The 16,599-nt window shown below is 44.1% G+C and overlaps 1 protein-coding gene across 1 annotated transcript in view; it reads left to right on the top strand.

The window, feature by feature from the left end:
• Nucleotides 1-6,236: 6,236 nt before the first annotated feature.
• Nucleotides 6,237-16,599, top strand: part of CDHR2 (cadherin related family member 2) — a 552,802-nt gene continuing 542,439 nt past the window's right edge. The window contains exon 1 of the mRNA XM_069651470.1: nt 6,237-6,346. The gene's annotated coding sequence lies outside the window, so the exon portion shown is untranslated. The remainder of the gene's footprint in view (nt 6,347-16,599) is intronic.

A 16,599-nucleotide genomic window follows, 5' to 3' on the forward strand; every position in this document is an offset into this window, starting at 1 on the left:
TACTTCTGCAGGAAACATGGCTACTCTCAGCTCCAATGTGGGTGGGATATGAGGTATTTTTTAATCCAGCCATCAAGTTGACAATGGGAAGGCCCATGTCAGGATTTATAACTGCTGTAAAAATCAAACATGGTCTTAAATCTAAACTGTGGGCGAATGCCGAATAGTTTCATGATGCTGGTGAGAGTTGAGGCTGGCATCGATATATACTCTGTATTGAACGTGTATTGGAACCCTGTGGCTATAAGTGATGATTGTTTTTTTAAAGATTTGAACAATCTATTAGATATGGTCTTGGAAGACAGCCACACAAGGTATCTTATACTAGCCGGTGATTTGAATTTAAAGTGTCTGGATAATAAGAGTGAACATGTCAACCAGAGACTTTTGCGATGGAAAAGCTTATTATTTGACAGAGGTTTACATGTTCTTAACGGTACATTTGCATCAGATATACCACCGGCTTCCACCTGGCACAAAGGCTCGTTGAAATCGATCATAGACTATATTTACGTGAATGCGAAATTGTGGCTGGATGTTCGAAAATGTAATGTTATTAACACCAGTGCCAGTGATCATAATTTGTTGACAATGGAATGGAATTCACAGATTCATCACAACTGTACTGCAAAGGCATCGATAAAGGGATGTTTGGTGGCTAATGCAGGAGGACACCGTCTTTGATGGTCGGAGGATGCTTTAATACACTTTAATGAACTTTTAGAAACATCAAAATCGGGTGATAACAACACACTAGAGAATGTTGGCATCATCTATAGTGATGCAATTCAGACATTTCAACAAACTAAAAAATCGAAAAACACAAGACAAAATCATTTGCATGTCTTTGACAATATCATCCGCTCAAAGAAAACTGCATATCAAGCAGAATTAAGAAAACTCTCTAAGCAACCTCCTGCCACCAGAACGGTTCTCTCCAAAATATTACGGAATGAGTATAGGAACTGGGTCAAGGGACATAGATCTGCGTTATATCAAAGAGATGGAGCTAAAATGTTGTGCACTTTGGCCAGTAAGAACATCTCCAAAATGTGGTCAATAATGAATCAAGCCACAGGTCAGCATCAAATTGTCTCTCAGTCCACTACAGTTAGTATGCAGCAATGGGTAAGTAATTTTAGTCAACTCTATGCGGCCCCTAAAAACCACTCTAATTCAGAAGCTGCAGAGCTACCAATCATCTTCAATTTACCTTTCGACGAAATAGAGATCTTAGACTTGATTAAAACTGCTAGCAAATCGAAAGCAGTTGGGCCTGATGGCCTGTCCAATTTTGTCATGCAAATGCATCCGAAGCTATGGGCCTCCATATTATTTAATATTTTTAGTGCTGTTAATAGTAGCCAAACATTGCCACATACATGGACTGAAGCGATAACTGTTCCAATTTATAAAAAGGGTGACCGCCAATCACCTGACAGCTATCGCCCAATCTCACTGTTGGATGCTCCCGGAATTTTCTTTTGTAGAATAATACTCAAGGAATTGAAGGTATGGGCTGAAGAGAATTCTCTGCTAGATCCTTTTCAAGCAGGTTTCGTGAGGGGCTTGGGCACCACTCCTAATATATTTGCACTTATCTTGATACAGGCCCATCAGTTAACACGAAAACAACCCTTATACTTAGGATTTGTGGATTTCAGAGCCGCGTTCAACTCGATTGATCGATCCGTGCTTCTGACAAAATTAAGAAAACACAACTGTCCTTCTTCCTTGTTATCATTAATTACATTTTGGACATAGGTGATTGTCTCACAGATTGTGTGGGGTATCCCCCCTCAGCAAGTTCCATATTTATTATACACGGATGACCTGGTCCTCTTGTCACAGACACTGATGGGTATGCAAAACATGTTAGATCAGCTCGATGTGTATGCCCAGGCTAAAAATCTCAGTATTAACAATCTAAAATCCCAACTACTTAATTGCAATCCTAGCCGAGAACCCAAAGCGCACAAATATAAATGGCATCTGCAGCAGCATTAACTTGTAAAGACATGCCACTATAGGTATCTGGGTGTGTCTATCCAGCATAGAAAGTCACTAATGCAATATTCGTGTGAATTGAAAATTAAACTTCAATCATTGGTGTCTCAAACTAAAATACTCATTAAAAAAATTGGCAAGTTCTCCATGAAACATATTATTTTGTATTACAAAATGAAAGTTACACCAATTTTGTCGTATGGCGTCGAAGCCACTCTGCAAAATGAACGAAAGTTTTGGGACTACATAGAGGGGTCATATTGGAAACGAGTTTTACAACTACCAAATGGCACACCTCTTGCGTTAATTCGTTAGGAATTAGGGCTTTCTCCACTTTATTCACATGTATCATGGAAGCAGTGTGCCTATTTTCTAAAGTCTTGGAAAATCTAGGTAAACCATCTATATTACAAATCACAGCCCATAATCTACTTACATCAAAAAACCAACTACTGATTGAAAATCGCAACCGGGCAAAAATAAAAATCTTCCAGCACGATTGGACAGAAAACTATACGAAATGCTCGCTGCATAAAGATTTTGATATCTACTTGTTTGGTACCAAAAGCCATGGGATAACAGCTGATTATTCAATTAAATATCCATGCACGACGTTCTGTCGAAAATACATGAGATTCAGGCTCAATTTGCGGACAACTCGCGATATATTACATCGGAGAAGAGTCATCCCCATTGAACATAATTATTGCCGTTACTGCTTGAACATTAACCAAGCAGAAACTCTACAGCATCTTTAGTTGACTGTGAGGCAATAAGTAGCGCAAGAAGCAAATGCTTTAAGGGTAAAATGGTGTTTTCAGAATTTAACTCAGCTTCAAAAATGGCAAATGTTATTCTCTAATCCCAGAGTCACAATACAGATTGCAATTGTTCAATTTTTGGATGACATTATTTTGCCACCTTTGATATGTGACGAACTCCACAACCATCTTGATTTGGAATGATCTTGTAATCTGATGTCATACTTTTGTAATGCAAAAGTTAAATGAATGTTTTTGTATTAAGTGAAATTTTAGATGTCACATACTTTATTGATATTGATTTGAGTACTAGAGGAATGGAAAAAAAGAAAAACACGAAATGTGACTTGTTACCCAATACTGTATGTTTATAACCCTTTTATTCGTATTTACGAAACTGAAGACCTCAGTGATTGGAAACAGTCCTTTTTATCTCTGTATTTATTTATTTGTATTATATATATCTGGATATTATTATGTATGAAATACGATGTGGTTTATCTGTTAATCTTTTATTTTTTAGCACGTAGCCATTATTGTATTCTTAGGTTCTCTCACGTGGTCTTCCTCTTTTCAATTGTCTTTTGTTTTTCTCTTATTTACTTCTATTGTCCACAAGTTAAATTATTGTAATGAAAACATGTTTTGTATTTGCAAGGATAATTTGAAAATTTGATATATCCAAAAAAATCAAAAAATCTATGCAATAAGGAAACCCTTGACATTCAAGGAAAAAACGTCCATTGCAGGGACGTTAAGGTGAGCAATATTTTGTAACAAAACCTTTGAAATTCAAAGGAAAAACTTTAGTTGCAGGGACATTAAGGTGAGAACGCAATGCAACAAAACCCCTGAAATTCAGCTAAAGCCACCTTAACTTCGCGCCCCCTGTTGCGCAGCATATGACCACAATGATGACATCACAGATCACATCACTGATGACATCTGTGATGTCATCATTGTGATCATAGGCTGGACGCAGCACCACAAGGCCCCCTTGGTAGCGAATTTTGCATTTTATACAGCTTAATAATGGTAATGATTCTAATAGTAATCATAAAATGTGTGTTATTTCTCTAATAATTATCTTTGTTTGACACCAGTTGGTGGAGTACTCTTATAATAGTTCTGTGGGCTTGCAAACCTAGGGTTTAATACTCCTATTGCAGTGCGGTGTGTTTAGCGCTATATATATACATATATATATATATATATATATATATATATATATATATATATATTTGATAACATATATTATTTATTTAGAAAATACATAGTTAGAAAACATGTAAGCACACAAATGAACAGTGAAATCCGTCCCCTCTCCCCACCCCTCCAGTTTGTGAAATATTGTGTGTTTGTATGGGATATATAGAGTGTGAAAATAGTTGGGAACTGAAGCAAGTGAGCGCTGTAGATGCGGGACACGTCCAGGGGGTTTAACGTAGGGCACCTAGGAGGCAGAGGAGCTTTGATTGGTAGGGGCGAAAGAGGAAATGGGGGAGCTCCAGAGGAGGAGAAGTAGTGTTGAGTGGAGCGGAACGATTGGTGAGATCTTTCTTTGAATCAGGGGTGTTGGGTCTGGAAAAGATCTGGGGCTACACTAATGTCGGGTCTATCGGGACTGGGGGCTCGCTAGCCTTTTGGTTGTAGCCCCTGAGCTTCTATTCAGGGCTACAACCAAACGACCGAGGGCTATAGCCCCCTCAGCTCCCCCTAGCAACACCTCTGGTTTGAAGTGTAGGGTGGAGAGGGCCAGTCTTATCTGCATTGGAAACGTGTTGTGCGTAGCAGGAAACGGCCCAGTTCCTGATTTTCCCCTGTGCAGTTCTTTCCCCCCCTAGTTTGGTGATGTGTTGTGGCTTGTGGGGCGTACTGGCCTCTAGAAATGGTGCGTTTCTTGGCCATGCAGGTACAGTTTCTCTGTCCATAATCTGAAGATAGTGCTGCACGTTTGGTAAACTATGGTGCGGTATTCTCATGTTAATGCTGTGTATTTGGCACACTTCTGTTCGGTGGGTGGTCATAATTTCGAAAAAAAAATGTCGAAAAAAAATGTCGACTTTCGTTTTTTTAATTATATATTTGTTTTAGGGGTTCGGGAGTTAAAAAAAAGGGAAAAATGTTTTAAAAAAATTAAAAAGGAGGGTTGGGGGGGAACCCCCCCATTTAAAAAAAAAATGCATTGAAAAAAAGTCGACATTTTTTTTTTCGACATTTTTTTTTCGATATTTTGACTTTCGACATTTTTGTTGTCGAAATTATCACTGTAAACCCTTCTGTACACTATCTCTATGGTCAATGCCAATGTGAAAGATATTTTCGGGTTAGTACATTTTTTAATGGACATCTTTCCAGAGATAACGCATTCTTAAGGCAGAAAGAAAACTCACACTAACTCTGGAAAAATCTGAAAACATCGAGTTGTAATTTCACAAGAGAAGGAAGACTTTCTTTCTCTGGTTTTAGTGTATTTCTTGGTTTTTTATGGTTCTTTTAATTAAGTGATTTGTGATTGGTAAAAGTTTGATGTAAACTATATACCAAAATAACAAAATAAAAAAATAAAAAAGATATTTTGTATAGCGCACAGATGCCAAACATACTTGTTTGCTATGTCCCTGGTGGAAAGTGCCATCACTGCCAGGGTTACACTGGGGCATACAATTGGCTCGCGCACCAATGAAAAAGTAGCTCATGGTAGCAAATGGCAATGTTTTCCTTTTGTGACAGACTGTCCGAGTGGTTTCCAAAGGTGAGTATTTTTTTATAAAAAAGTTTTGCAAATTGTGCATTTTATTTTAAAGAATATGTGTTTCACAGCAGGGGTCCCAACTACTAGTTGTACGGTGATGTAGCTCCTTAAACTTGCCCACTTTGGCCAAAAAACTGGCTTACTTTGATCAAAAAACGGCCCCACGCTGGCATGTTGTGCCTGCGCTTTATTGCCGTGTAATCCAGTCCGAGCCTGAGCACGGCGCAGGGGTCTGCTTGAGTGGAATCTGAGTTTTCGATGTATGGTGTCTTGGATGTGCGTCACCTCAACATGGTATATTAGTGGGGTCGGGGAAGACGTGACCCCAAATGGCACTGCATGCATGAAGTTAAATTGCGTGGAGATTGGTGTGAGATGAGACCGTTGGTTTGGGACGAGGTGCTGTTATTGTCTTATGGTAGTTCTACAGGAAAGGCTCGCCTGTGTATATTAGTTCCGCATCCATCTTCGACTCGAAGTCCCTCGTCTACGGCGACAGCCCTTTATAGATGAGGACAGTGACCAGGGAGATAGGATGCGGTGTGTGAGTGATTAAACAATTGCACTAGTCGTATAGATGCGGGTCCCTCCCTGCCGCGGACATTGCCCCTGTATTTATTGCCTGTGACGAGGAAGCCGCAAAACTTCCTGCTTTTGCACGGTTAATGATTGCAGGCCTGGGAGGGATGCAAGGAACCTCGCGAGGCGTTAATAACCGGGCAGGAGGCAAAGGTCTGGGAGACACCTGTAGGAGAGCCTGGACCCACAGGCCGCGGCACCAGCGCCCGCGAGACCGACCGCCCAGTGGGGCCTAGGATACCAGGTATGTGGGGCTCTTCTGGGTCGCCTGGACCCAGAGACCGACTGGCAACTGCTGTGTAAACGCAGTCTAGTTCAGGAAATCTAGAGGTCTCCCCATCAGGCCGCTGTAGTCGAATCAGTCGGGCGCATTGGACGTTCGGCTGCATGATCGAACTGCAAGCAGGCTCGGAGTCGCGTATAGGGCAATAGGGCAGTCCCCGAACCAAAAACACAAAATGCTAGGGTAGGCCAGTGTTTTTGGTCAAAGTGTGGCACTTTTTTGGCCCATGTGGGCCAGTTTGATAAGTTACTTCACCATGTGGGTAATAGTTTTGATCAGTGTTACAGAATATTCTTTAAAATGCACAATTTGCATCACATTTTATCAAGCGTCTCCTCTTTGGGTGCTACTCAAACAGTCTGTCACAAAAGAAATTAATTACCATTTGGAACTGTGGGTCACTTTTTCATTGGTGCCAGAGACAATTTTATGCCCCATGCCAACCCTGAAAGGAAGCGTTTTCGAACATCTTATTGGCCCTGCTCACTTTCTCTGTTGCTTTGTGTGGTCCTGAACCGTAACATGACAGCCCCTTTCTAGTTTGGGTCAGGGGGATTACCACTTCCAATTAGTGTCATCTGGAATTTGTGAGCCAATTGTGGGAGTGTAACAGGATCCGTCGGCCAGTTGTGGCGCAGATGGATGTCAGTGGTCGCCATAGCACCGTCGCTCACTCCAGAACCATGTTATGTGCAGTTTTGCCGAATTTTGTGGTACTGGTAGGGCTTTAAGTGGGCCAGGGCTAGATGTAGCCAAGCCCCACCAGTCTCTAAGATGGGCTCCTGAGCCAGGAGCCTGTCACAGAGGGGCTCCCGAGACTGGCCCCTGCTGGGGCTCACCCCGCCTAGACCCAGCCACGCAGACCTCTCAGGCAGCAGTTTAGCTGTGCGCTGCACGGTTACACGGCTACCTGCAAGTGTCAGAATTTCGGATTAGAAAAAAGAAAAGCTGACACCTGAAGTTACATTCTATTAAAATAGTCCATTTCACTTGAATTGCGGCTTAAGAACTACTATAGTATGCCATGCCTGAATGAATATGTATGGATAATGTAGATGCACTTGTGATTCGGTTTTCACCATTTTTCACCATCCGCCAGAGCACCCGGAGACCATGACAGCAGTGCACGGTGCAAATCACGACATAACATCAGGACGTGTACACATTTCTCTACATTCATGTTCCAACACGAAACAAATGTGTGTGCTTTTTAAATTTAAAAGTTTCTTTTTCAAGCTTAATTTGGCGTTGAGTCCTCAGTGAGATCTGCTGGTGGTCTTGTACTGCTCAGGTTTCACAAACCTTTGTGTAGTTTGCTCAGAAGTTCTAGGGAGTTCCTTCTTAGAGCCTTTTTGATTGCCAAGAATGTTATTCAGAGGGTCAGAAGGGAAAACAGAAACCAAAGGCCGAAGACTGGTTATCTGCTATATTGAGATTTGAGGGATACCTTTGATCAAATTGGGTTTCCCTTTTTTTGCATGATGTGCCCAAGTGGCACTAGATAAGACATGAATCACCCACATTTCCCACCTTTTAGTATGCCTGTTCTCCTTTTATTTCTCCCCTCTTCCCTTGCATACTTTCTGACTCTGCCCCTTTAAGTCTGATCCTTTCACAGGATACATTGGTTACATGATAGAGGGTCTTTCATCTTTCACTTGATCTCTTTATCCTTTAATCCTTTTAGCATATTCAATACCCCCGTTGACTTGAATTCGATCCTTTGGATGTTGGTGTCTCAAACACAGGAGAACGCCCTGCATCTGTGAATGATATGAGCAATTTGGGGTTTCTCTGGAATCCCAATTTTCCGTTGCCCCTTAGAATTGACACCACTGAGCCTGTTTTTATCCACCTCAGTCACTTTCGGCTGTCGTAGCCTCAAGGACATATTTTGGCGATGGCCTATATCAGCAAATTCTTAATTATGCCATTAAGAGGCTGCACCGAATCCACTGTCAGAAGAAGTAGCATATCACATCAACCTACTCTTGGTAGAAATCATTTTGCTCCCTATCCCTGTTGTCTGCACTTACCCCTTGCACTTGCCACCAGCTGGCCATACTTTACTTTTGTTATTTATTCTATTATCCCATGTTCTGCACTGTCCCCTCCGTCTCCCCCAGCACTTTCCCCCTTCCCCTCTCCTATGCACTTGCACGATCTGAATGACACCTGGCCTAGTAGGATCATTACCTTTGTCTTCCCTCGGTTCCCTCTCCCTTTCCTCGTCGCGCCTTGAAACACTTGTGTATAGGCGCGTTATAAATGCCATATCATATAATATCAGTAGAGAGGGTAACATATACATCACCCTTTTGGCTTTACATGGCTCTGTCAGGTGTTGCTCCATCTTTCTTGAACTTAAAGTGTGTGTGTTAACAATCGCCTCCAGGTGCCTGAGGTCTTTAGATCCTTGAACAACTGGCATAGGAAATGATTGCCTGCTTAGATTCATAGTTTAACAGAGTTTCTTTCTGGAACCTAAGAGGTGAAGATGTACCTATGAAGCAAGCTCCGTCTTCTCTGAGGAGCATTGGCCGAACCTACAGACCCAGAAGTATCCAAATTAAGGGGCAAATGTGTGAAGATTTTGGTGGTGATCATAAGTGTCATCTCATAAAAAGGTCTCTTTTAGCAATACTAATTGCTGCAAGCATTCCGCTTCACCAGTAAATCCTTAAAGGATTCTTATGGGCGTGGAAGCATTTGATGAATTGACAATAAAGATTTTGGAAGGGTGTATATGCTGAACTTATTTGCCACTGAGCACGCGTATGCTCTTTGGAGCGACTCCCTAGCATCCATTTTCTCTGTGAGTCTGCGTGCGACTTCTGACGAAGGAACGCCGACTGATGCAACCTACACAAAGTTGGAGACAGCACAGAAAAAGTGGCAGGTGATTGCTTCCGCTTCCACTTCAAGGTCCGAATCCGAAGGTGACTTAGGATGTCCCATTCTTGCATGCTTAGGACGGACCTCCTTGGGCCCCTCTTCGGCCCGTAATCTTCAGAAGAAAAAGAGGCAGCATAGAGGCCAGCTGATTGGATGCCATAATCTTTGGTATTGCATTTGCCCTCTGGCTAATTTCCAGAGCCACACTGTTATGTTGTATCTTCAAGTCAGATGATACTCTCGACGAGTCAATACAGGTGGACAAACCAACCCACCAGTATACAGTCCCTGTCATTCTAGGTGCACCACTGATCTATCTTAACCCTTGGAATAATTTTAAGGTCTGAGATACTTAAGACAAGAGGCCCAGTCTTTTGACGTAGCCATGCCAGCAACCCTATTCCTCAAAGCATCCCTAGGTTCATGTCCCACTGATGTCTCCACATTAGTAATGACAAATGAAAGCACTTATTTGCAAAATGAGCGTCTTCATAGAGATACCAGAGCCTGGATAGTCACACAGGGACTATGTGAGAGGGAGAACATTATGTGAAAAGTAAAGTTTCAGATGCTACCCTGAAAGTGAGGTCATTCTTAGGTTTTGTATGCCTGCAGGTAGCATGTTCTGTAAGGTGGCAAGCGCCACAGAGAAAGCAGATGCACCAGCCCACACAGGGGGCGCTAGAGGGGCAATAACCACTCGCTGCATTAGCCAGGTTGGCAGAGATGGCCACTGATACCACTAGGGATGGTTGGGACTCCTCAACAACTGATATAGTGGCCTTGTTAGCCCCATTGACTAAAATGGGAGCGACTGAACTGGCAGTCGGATACCCGGGCTGGCCATTCTCGCAAGAGCGGAAAAACAAAGTGGGAAGGGCTCACAGGTTTTGAATGGGACTATGTAACACAGGATTGGCAGAGCCACCAGGGAAAGGATGTTTTTTGGTCAGGCATACATATGGCATGAGCAGGGCTAGGACCGTCCGTTAGGATGACTCTAAGAAAGCGACCATGTGTTTTCCAATAAAATGCAAATATGTTTTTCAAATCAGAAGAAGGTCTCGGTCTCATCTCATTATGTATGGACAATGTATATGATGTATTACTGGGCATGGGGGCCACGGTAGGGGTTAGCCCCGCTATGTTCTTCCATCTCTTTTTGCTTTCCATAAACAAGAGCTAACCAATTGTAGCCAGGATATTTTCCTTTTGGCCCACTCGCAGAACCTTACCAAAAGGCTAGAGAGGGGACACTTAAGTACCTACCCCCTCCCCAGACCGGCTGACAAGGGCATCTATAGATCCAGCAACCTGCAATGAAAAGTTGTTATTAACAGGAGTGGCTGGCACCGGAGTCCTTAGGCAGAAATAAAGCACATGGCACCAGGAGGACATTTTGCCAGGAGGGGATCTCTATTGGATTTTGGCACTGACATTGAAACCCTTTGACAAAATTCTGCCAATTGGATGCATTACACAGTGGCACTTTCACTGGCATGGCCACCAAACAGGATGGCATACATGCCTCACCCTTGGCCAACCAGAATGACCACAACTCCATACCTCACCTCTGGCCCCCTTCTACCTGCTCGAAAAGGGAGCATAGAATCCAGCTGCAGCGGATGTGTAACCCACAGGTGGCCCTACATTGACTATATACCTTAGTTTACACAACTACATTAGGTCGGTGATCTGTCCCCCTACCTCCTGAGCTAATCCAATAGCCCCAAAAGGTCACAGAACACCTGGGTAAACTTTAAACTGCCTTGGCATCACACGGTTGCCATTTCACATAGTACTGTTCAGTTTACCTGACTTCACAACTCAGAAAAAGGGCCCTAGAATAGCTATTAAAAGTACACCATAACCTTCAAGATGTTATATGCATAATGACAAAACTACAGGCTGCTGCCGACAGCCACAGTTACACTTGTGTATGAAGGGTATCACATTGGGGCCCGTTGCCAGTGAATACATGTTGGCTTGGCTTGGAGATCTGCACCATGAACCCTCTGTGTTGGTTCCAGCCAAGCACAATCACTGGATTCGATTAAGATCACCAGCGCCTTGCCGGAAGTTTTGTCCAAATGCAGGGCGTGTCCTGCTGCGTCTGAATTCTACCGCTCCACGACCTTAAGGAGAGCACTGTTCAGCTCACCTCTTGGGCCGCTGCCACCTCTATAATGGTCTGGGTTTCCAGGGCTTCAGGATGGTCCCTGGGCATCCCTTGACTGGTCTTCTCACACGGCCAGGGTGCACCTCTACCTATGTTGCTCGGATGATGCAGTGGCCTGGAACTTCCCTCTGCATGGAAAGGGAAGGACTAGCTACTTTTAGCCTGAGGGGCAAGCACACTTTTCTGGCCCATGGTGCAATGTCCCAAGCACACAAGGCAGTGGACTCCAACTTCCAGAACAAAACTTAATACCAATCTGACCTACACCCCACACATTCACAAGTATATACAGTATACATACTACACATTATTGACATTACTTTCCTTTTATGCAACATAAATTTCAGTAATGATTGTAGTTTCTTAAAGACCTGGGCCATAGGGAACCTCCCCCACATAACAAAGATAGTAAAATCATTTCACCAGAATAATATAATTTGGTGATATGGAAAGCCGGGATTTGAACTCAAGATTTCCTGTGTCTCAGTTTGAAATTTCACACAGCTGCAACTGCTGCAACAGCTACATAACCTCCCATTCTACCCCCCCCCCCACTAGAGAATTCATCGTTAGAGAAAGGTGGTTGAGGATCCAGGGGTCTGATTTGCTCTAAGAGCCAAACACAAGCTGTGACAGCAAAATACCTATACCTCACTTTCTGCATCCCCACAACAGAAAACATGTACCCAGCACCCTGTCTACCCACCTCCCCCAACATAAGACCCTAAACTGACATCCTGCCTCAACACTAGTTTACATTATAGAAATGGTTAATATTATGATTTGTGCAGTATATAAAGATTATAAACCCATATCTGTGAGACTTTCCTTATCAATAGTTAAGGAAAATAAGGCACAGTGATGAAAAGTGATTAGCTAAGGATCATATAATGTGTCAAGAATGTAAGGCAGGGATTTGAGACTTGGCTTCCTGGTTCCACAGTTTCCAATTTAGAGAGCATCTACATCTTCAATAATAGAATTAACCAAACACTTTCTGCAAAGTTGTTATTTAGGGGCTACACTAGTACTCTCTGGCTTTCAAAGCACCAAGGCCCATGATAAAGCAACCTGATAGAATATAACATACATCTTAATTGAAACATGTTCATAAATCAAGTATGCATCACTTCATCAGAAAACAAGAAATGGGTTGAGCCAATCCCATGATTGGGTAGAGTGGCCTACAGGTCAGGCATAGATGTTAGCAGCAGCCACCTCCCTTTCCACATTTACCATAGTTTCCTTACTCATCATCCTCTGGTGTACCTTGCTCTGCATCCTCAATGCCCCTTCACCTCTCCCTGCTTATAATGAACTTTCAGACCTCTGTTTCCCTTACCTCTTGACTCAATACCCTCCCCTTACCATGCTCACACCTCCTCCCCTTGCCATATTGCTCAGTCACAGATTCCTTGTCACACTCCCTCTTCAACTGCCCATCACATGAAGCCCATTCCTTGCCCCTCACCACCTTTCTTTTCCCTGGCTCGTACGTACACAGTAGAGCACCTTGATTTGCTTAGTCAGCCTCTACCAGACACTACAATAAACTGTGGTCGGCAGAGTGGCACCAACAAGGGGTGGCCAAGGGGGGCCACGGCCACCCACGGCCACCCTTATATGAAGGCTGTCCCCCCCACCGGGAGAGGTGCCACCAAGGGGTGGCCAAGGGGGGTCACGGCAGTGACCTCATCAGGCCACCCCTATGAAAAATGTCTGGGGGCGCCACTGGTTCTGCTGGTAACTGGCATATTTAAATGTATAGAATCGGGGGAACTGTGAGGGCAGTCCAAATCTAATAGGGTTATGGAGACGGAGTAAGATTGAGCTATTTATTTGTGTTCTCAAGGAAGGTGAAGTGTGAATGCGTGTGTGTATGTTTCTGATGTGTGACTGCAGTGATGTGTTTGATTGTATTTGTGACTGTGTGAAGTATTTGTATGTGTGTTCATGTGTCTATTTATCTATATGTGAATATCTCATAGATTTGTTATGTGTGTCTTTTGTTGGTCACGTACAAGTCTTCTGAAAAATGATCACAGTTTTAAGGGTGAATTCAGAGTTTGATGGTAACGGTATAATTAATGGTATTTGGCAAATTCCGCCAATTTTGCCATCCAGTCAATTCATGATTTGATCACCTACCAGCAGTGATATTCCATGGGAATAGCAGTGGTGGTATTTTGGCTGATATTCTGCTGAAAATCTGGCTATTTTTCCTCCACCTTAGCGGTAGAAAGGTAAAAAAATCAAATCCGCCCCAAATCTTTGCAGGAGCTTTTTTTTACTGTACGTAAGGGAAGCAAGGGTGGTTCCCTTCAATACAATGAAAAGACATTTTTACAAATGGCCATGCTAAAAAGTTGAAAAGGTGGGAGTCTCACATGCCACCTCTCTCCACCTTATACATGCACATAAGTTTCAGAATTGCCAGTATTGAGTAGGAAAAATGTACCGTAGTGGTATGAGCCAATACTGCATATAAACCCTTTCCACCGGAAATGGTTGGCAAAAAAAGAAAAAAAAAACTTTTATGTTGGAACTGGCAGATGCATTTTTGAAATGCCTCCGGATGTGTCCCAGAAATACCCTCTCTGCTGGTGGTAAACTCTGAATTGGGTGGTTGTTCTGAAATGCCAGAGTCGGAGGTGGTTACTTTTTCTGGCCGTATTTCCTAAAAACAATCTGCCCAACTCTAAATGACCCACTTAGTTTATAACCAATAATAATGAATGCTCCATATGTTACATCTTTCTGAGTGTGTTTTTCAACTGTACCCAAAAGTGAGTACCACAAGCAAAGCAACAGCCGCCTATAACCCCCATACTACAGGAAGATCCATGGGCGCTATTCAAGGTACCATTAAACTCCTTTGGCAATAAACTGACCAGGGATCAAGAAATTCACTAGAACATAGGGGAAATATTCTTACAGAACGAAACCAAGGACAAACTCTACAAAGATATGGACCCTTTACTACTTGGAATGCGGAAGTTGAGATAAGCTGCTGGGGATTTCTGACAGAACAATGGTGTATGGTCCTCAGTGGTGCCAAGATTACATCATAGAATCTGTCCTTTAACTGCGTACATTGCAGATTGGCGGTATGAACGTACACCTGCGGCTTCTTCCTCTTTCTCACTCACCGTCCAAGCCCATGTTTGGAAGCCACCAATGCACATCTACAACAGTGCTAGAATCGAGACAAACAAGGCTTTAAGTGGGCTGGGGCTAACCAGGCCAAGCCCCAGCAGTCTCTGAGATGAGCTCAACCCGACTAGCACCAGCCGCGCTGACATGTCTGGCAGCCATTTAGCCGAGAACTACTGGATACACGGCTGCCTGCAGGTGTCAGAATGTTGGACTAGAAAAAAGAAAAGGCATTTATTTTTTTTCTAATCCGAAATGCTGATACCTGAAGTCAGCCTTAAAACCGAACAGCGCCTCGGCTAAACCCGCTGCCTGATATCTCCTTATTCAGTAACAGGAGGAGGGTTTGGTTGGCCAGCCTCTCCTTTTGTTTCTGAGTAAAGAGCTAACATGCAGCAGGAAGCCCATTAACGATGCTTGTTAAAGGGATTCCACTGTGTATGAGCTCTTTACTCGAAACAAAAGGAGAGGATGGCCAACCCAGCCCTCCTCCTGTTTCGGAATAAAGAGACATCATACAGCAAGCAGCCCATTGCATTCAAGGAGCCATGTGGTTAAAGGGTTGCCTGGGAGGGTCAGTGACACCTGCAGGCATTCCTTTAACCAATGCTCCTTGAATACAAGGGTGGGACTATTGCTGGGGTGTGTGGCCCAAGCACTCGTAGTTAGACCTCATCCCCTAACAAGACCCCCCTCATTTTACCACCCCACTTAAAGCACTGGCGACGAGTGCCGCAGCCCATTTACACAGAAGATGAGCAAACCTTGCAACACTTAATTCCACAGTCAGCTGTGTAACCGAGCAGCTCTTTGGCTAAACCTGCTGCGTGATATCTATTTATTCAGAAACAGGAGGAGGGCTGGGTTGGCCAGCCTCTCCTTTTGTTCCTGAGTAAAGAGCGTTCAGCAGGAAGCCCATTAACCGTGCTTAGTTAAAGGGCTTCCACTGCGTGTTAGCTGTTTACTCATAAACAAAAGGAGAGGCTGGCCAACACAGCCCTACTCCTGTTTGAGAATAAAGAAACATCACGCAGCAGGAGGCCCATTGCATTCAAATAGCTGTGTGGTTAAAGGGTTGCCTGGAAGGGTTAGCGACACACGCAGGCATTCCTTTAACCACAGCTCCTTGAATGCAAGGGTGGGGCTCTTGTTAGGGGTGGTGGCCTAAGCACTCGTAGTTAGGCCTCTCCCACTAACGATACTCAATTTACCACCCCACTTAAAGCACCGTAGTCACGTGCCGCCTCCCATTTACACAGAAGACGAGCAGATCTTGCAACACTTGATTCCTTTGAGGCAGGGTAGATTCTAAATAATTTTGTCATTTTTTCTTTTAGATTTAGCAGCTCTAGTACCCCTGACAGCCTGGGTGGCATTTGCCACCTTGTCTCCCTTCCGAGCCCGCCCCTGCTGATAGACCACGCTGGCTCCCAACTCCTCCCTCTCGGTCCGCCCTGGGTTTGCGATCCGGGAGCAGTGCCTCATCGGTTGACCACACGTTTCGTGCAAGGCAGCTCGGCGCCAGCTCACTGCACTGGCTGGCATTACCGCGCTTGCCCTACCTTGTCCAGGGGCATGTGTGAAGGCTCTCCAGACACCCTGGAGGCTGCCACGGCCTGGGTGTCTACTTCCCAAGGGGGTCAACCGGTGGGAACTTGGGGCGGCGCTTCCCTCTCATCGCCTGCCCTTCCTGTTATACACAGGGGTCGCCCGAGGCTGGCGTCTCCACAAGCTGCTTTGCCACCTCACTGCCCTCCTCTGTCTTATGGAATCTCCTTTCCTTTATCCTACCAGTCTTCACGCTGCCATTGGACCCCCCGCAGTTGCCGTCCTACCCCAGCCAACTTGGGAGTGGCTGGCATGTACCAAGGGCAGCAATCACACTTTCTGAGCGAACACCTTAAGAAAGCAGCTGTGGGGGAAGGGCCACTCAGTGATGCACCTAACGCTGCACAACCGCATAGTATCTGCTTGGTGAACCTGCGCA

Source organism: Ambystoma mexicanum, chromosome 3p (assembly GCF_040938575.1).
Source record: "Ambystoma mexicanum isolate Mex_15411 chromosome 3p, UKY_AmexF1_1, whole genome shotgun sequence".
NCBI classification, from domain to species: Eukaryota; Metazoa; Chordata; class Amphibia; order Caudata; family Ambystomatidae; genus Ambystoma; species Ambystoma mexicanum.